The sequence below is a fragment of the Peromyscus maniculatus genome, chromosome 17, assembly GCF_049852395.1.
Source record: "Peromyscus maniculatus bairdii isolate BWxNUB_F1_BW_parent chromosome 17, HU_Pman_BW_mat_3.1, whole genome shotgun sequence".
Lineage (NCBI taxonomy): Eukaryota > Metazoa > Chordata > Mammalia > Rodentia > Cricetidae > Peromyscus > Peromyscus maniculatus.
In genome coordinates, this window is record NC_134868.1 from 7,708,496 (window position 1) to 7,714,194 (window position 5,699).

Consider the following 5,699-nt stretch of genomic DNA (forward strand, 5'->3'; position numbering starts at 1 on the left):
CTATATAATAAAGATAAGGGCAAAAATCATAATAACTAAACACACAAAATAATGGTATAGATGTATCTAAACCAGTATTTGATTATTTTTGAAAGATCAGTACAAGTGATGTTAACCAATAAGGAGGAAAAGCAAGTGACAGAAGAAATGATTGGGATGTCATTAGATAATCACATAGATTTTACAATTATTAAAGAATAAAAAGAAAAAATTGAACAACTAAATCTTATGCCAGTATACAAGATAACTTATTGGGAATAGAAAAAAACTGGAAGATTGAAAAGCCATAATATTTTATTCAAAGGAGAATAGAAAGCCTGGCTAGCCCCATTTGTATTAGAGACATTAAATTCAGAGTTGAAAACCTAGTCACAAAAATGTACAGGCTTAAGTGGGCTCATGAGTGAATCACACAATATATAAAATAGATAATTTTGATTCTGCAAATACTTTTCCCAAAAAATATGAAAGAGAGGAATATTTCTTAAGCCATGTTACATAGACACTATTCCCTGAGACAAAAGCTAGACAAAGACACTGTATGTTGCCCACATAAAATAAATAACTCTCAGGATCATATACATCAATAGTGTTCAGTAAATAAGTTTTTACTAGTTTATAAAATTCATATCACACTGTTGCTGGATCCAGGTCTGCTTTTATTGTCTCACAACAGGCCAATGAAGTAGAAAGACAAAAATACTCAGGAAAGAAGATTTATTTGAAAAGTCAGCTGAAGAACAGATGAGATACTACCAACCCCAATCCATTCCCATTCCATTCCCAATCCACCCCTAATCCATCCCTATCTACTCCCAATCAATTCCCCAATCTATCCCCAATCCAGCCCCAACACATTCCCAATCCATCATCAACTCATCCCCAACCCACCCCTAATCCATTCTCATTCCATCCTCAATCCAGCCACAATTCATTCCCAATCCATCCTGGATGAGTAAGGACCTTTGAAGCTATATTTAAAGACAAAAGAGCAAATAAACCAAGAAGCTTTTGAATATGTGTGTGTGTGTGTGTGTGTGTGTGTGTGTGTGTGTGTGTGTGTGTGTGTGTAACAATTTAAAATAGGCAAAATATCAAACCATTGATGACTGGAAGCTATAGAGCATTGGCATTGAAGAGAGACATTAAGATTTAACTCTGCCAAAAGTGATTCTATAATCATGGATTTGAAAACCCAGTACTGAAATGATTAGTGATTTCCCACAAATCAAGTTATACATTCAAACAGTCTTAATCAAAACATAGCAGAATTTTTGTAGTAAATATCGTGCTGATTTTAAAATCATATTGAAGGGGAGGACTAGAAAAGCCAAGCCAATACTGGCAGGAATAATGGAATTCAATGGCATACATGGCCTCTGACCTGTGTGTGGCCCATCCCACTGGCTGCTTCTTCACTGAGCTGACAGATTCTGTTGCTGGGCATAAGAGTTTTAACTTCATGTGATTTTATTTGTTGTTTGTTGGCCTTATCTCTTGAGTGATCAGAGTTCTCTTCAGAAAGTCTTTATGCCTGTATCTCGAAGGACACCTGTCTTTTCTTCTAGTAGCTACAGAGTTCCACCTCTTCCATTGACTTCCTTGATCCAACTGGAGCTGATTTTTGTGCAGGGTGAGATTAGGATCTAGTTTTATTCTTTGATGTTTAGATATGGCCAATTTTCCTCAGTACCATTTGCTGAAGATCCTGCCTTTTCTCTAATGTACAGTTTTTTGCTATCCTTGTCAAATGTATCTGGGTTCTCAGTTCCATCACACTGTCTGCATTGTGCCAGCACTGTACTGATTTCATTACTATGACTCTGTAGCATATCTTGGAATCAGGCACCTCAAGAACTACTTCTTTTGCTCAAGATTGCTTGGCTCTCTAGGGTGTTTTGTGCTTCTACTGTGAGATGATTACTTTTTTCTATTTCTCTGTGGAACTGCATTGTAATTTGGAGGAGGACGTGTTGAATTTGTACAATACTTTATAGTCATTTTGTAGCTTTAATTCCTATTTGTAAGCATGCTTGTCTTTCTTTCTTCTAGGATTTCCTCAATTTTGTTCTTCAGCTTGTTACAGTTTTTATCACAGAGGTCTTTCACTTCCTTGGTTAGGTTTATTAAAAGTATTTATGGGGCTGTTGTGAATAAAATTGGTTCCCTGATTCTTCTTCAGTGCTTGTCATTGGCATTTTCTTCCATCTCTTCTAACTTAGTGCAATATATGTTTTAAGGTAAGATGAACAATTTTCTGAATTTCACCAGTATCTCTTCTAATGACTCACTTTTCATCTTATATTTTATTAATTTGTGTCTTTCCTTTGGTTATGCTAGCTAAGGGTTTTCAGTCTTGCTTAGTTTTTTTCAAAGAGCCAATTCTTCTCTTCATTGATTCTTTATATTTTGGTTTGTTTATTTTCATTTTGATCTTAATGATTGCTTTCTATCTGCTGACCTGTGGTCTAAGGTATATGATGAAGTTATCTACTTGCCACTGCCCTGTTTTCTTAATACAGGCACTGAGAATTACAAACTTCCTTCCAGGTGCTGCTTTCATTGCTTCCCATAAGTTGTGTTTTCATTTTCATTCAATACTGGGACTTTCTTTTCATTTTAATTAATTTATTTATTATATATACTACGTTCTGCCTGCATATATTCCTACACCCCAGAAGAGGGCACCAGATCTCATTATAGATAGTTGTGAGCCACCGTGTGGTTGCTGGGAATTGAACTCAGGACCTCTGGAAGAGCTGCCAGTGCTCTTAACCTCTGAGCCATCTCTCTAGCTCCCTGAAACTTTCTTGATTTCATTATAAAACTGTTTTTTTTTTTAATTATCCATGAGTCTGTGTATATTCTAGGTTTTCTCTTGGTTTGTAGTCATTTGATTATGATCAAACAGAATACAGAGGATAATTTAATCTTTCCTATATTTGTTAAAACTTGTAATGTAATATCTACTTTAGATAAAGTTCCATGGGCTGCCGAGAATATTCTACAGGGTTTGGATGGACTGTCCTATAGAGGCCTATTAAGTCATTTTGCTCTATGATGCTATTTAATTTAGATATTTCTGTTTATTTTCTGTTCAAGTGACCTCTCCATTGGTGAGAGTGGGGTACAGAAGTCACCCATTGCTATTCTGCTGGGGTTAATATGTGCATTTATATTTAATAGTATTAATCTTATGAAACCAAGTGCACTTGTTTTGAGGAAACATATGCTTTGAATCATAAAGGCTTTTCTCTTGGTGGATTATTCCTTTAGTGAATACGATCTTCTTTATCTCCTCTCACAACTTTTGGTTTGAAATCTATTTTGCCAGATATTGGAGCAGCAACACAATCCCATTTCCAGGGTTCATGTCTGAATGCCTGGTTCCATCCTTTCACCGTGATGCTCTGGCTCATCTGTGATGCACATTTCTTGGAAGCAAAAAGTAGTGGTTCCTGGATCTGGATCCACTTTATTAGTATCTGTCTCTTGATTGAAAAGTTTCAATAATTAATATTCACAATATTGAAAATTATGTATTTATCCCGGCCATTTAGTTTATTTTTGCAGTGTTGGCTTTTCTTATCAACCTCTCTTGCTCAAGTATTATTATATCATGGCTCATTCTTTTCTGTGAGCTCATAGATCAATTTGTTTTTCACCTCAATCTGAAGGATTTCTTAAAGTATCTTTTTCAGAGATTGCTTAGTTATAAATTTCTTTAGCCTACTTTCATCATGGAAAGTTTTATATTTCTCCTTCTGTTATCACAGATAGCTCTGCTGGGTATAGAAGTCTAGATTGACAGTTTTGTTTCTCAGAGCTTGAAATATAATGTTCTAGGACCTTCATGCTTTTAAAGTTCCAGTGGACAAATCTGCCATTTTGCTAATGGGGTTGCCTTTGTGTTGACTTCTGTCTGTCTGTCTGTCTCTGTCTCTCTCTCTCTCTTTCTCACTGCTTTCAATGTGCTTTCTTTGTTCTATAATCTTATTACTTTAAGTATAATATTAGAATGATGGGGTTATTGTCTATTTGGTGGCCTAAATGCCTCCTATATCTGGATGGATATCTTTTTCTAGCTCTGAGAAATGTTCTGTTCTGATTCTTTTTTGTTTGTTTGTTTGTTTTTGGTTTTTTCGAGACAGGGTTTCCCTGTGTAGCTTTGCGCCTTTCCTGGAACACACTCTGTAGACCAGGCTGGCCTCAAACTCACAGAGATCCGCCTGGCTCTGCCCCGAGTGCTGGGATTAAAGGTGTGCACCACCACTGCCCTGTTTCTGTTCTGATTCTTTAAAACATTTTTTTCTCCGCCTTTATTCTGAGATTTTTCTCCATCTTCTATGGATATAGTTCATATATGTGATCTTTTCAGTTCAGGATGTATCTTGTAATTCTGACTGTTTCATTCTCATTTTATCTTCATCCTTGTGGGATTGCTCCAATCCCTCCATTTTGTCTTTAAGGTCAATTATTCTGTTCTCTTCTTGACCTATTATGTTAGTGACATGCTCCACATAGCTTATTAGAATTACTGTTTCTAATTTTCATCACTTCAAACTGGTTTTTCTTCAGTATTCCTCTCTTTGTTGAATCCTCTGTGAAAGCTCACTTCACCTTCCTTATTCAATCATCTATTTTTGTGTGTGTGTTTCTGATCAGGAGCTTTTTTCCTCTTTGAACATGCTTACAATCACTCTTTTGAGTCCTCTGGTCTTTCATCTAATTCATATTTCTCAGATCCAGTTTCTATAGGATTTAAATTTTGGAAGAATAATGTGTGCACATACATGAGGGGGTGTGTATTTGTGCGTGCGTGTGTGTGTGTGTGTGTGTGTGTGTGTGTGTGTGTGTGTGTGCACGCGTGTGTGCGTGTGTGTGTGTGTGTGTGTGTGTGTGTGTTTATGTGCTATTTCAATGAATTGGAATTAATACATCAGAAATTATTTTGTTGCTTGAATTTTTTTAAATAAGACATTATTTCAGTTGAAGTATTTTCAGTATTCAAGTGGGATTTGGATGTACTAGAGTACAGAAAATGGTTCTTTGGTTTAAGTCAGGGTGCCTGGTTCAAGTTCTTAACAAGAATTTAGATGTACATTTTCCACATTAAAATGAAGAGCACTCTGGGATCTATAGAGATTTCAACTTAAGAAATTTGTACTTAAGTAATACTTCAATCAGGGTTAATATTTGGACTTGCAATAATGGGGTACTACTACATAATTTAGGTCACTGATCATGCTAACAGAGGTGAAATAAAAGGAACAAAATATTTCAAAAAATGATTTGAGAAAGACATTAAGAAGCTAGTTAAAAAGGCAGTATATAATCAAGTCAAAACCAGAGGAGGGGAAGAGACTCAGTAATAATGCTATTAAATTTTTTTAAAAATCTGAAAGTTGCTATCACTCTTGATTACAAATCATTCAGGTTTGTATTTCTCCTTGACCTTGTGCTAGTAATAAAGTGCCAGCAAACAGTACATGAATCAGATAACAGTGATTTTTAAAAGTTATTTTGGCTGTAGGTGAACATACATCTAAAATGGAAGACTCTTAAAACCACCCTGAGACACCAAAAGAGTAAACATGAAGGACACTGTCCTCATAGGGAGTAAACTAGCCTTTGCATCTAATCCCTGACTCTATGGACATTATCAGGAATTGGCAATGTTTAGCTAATTTAGCTCTAGC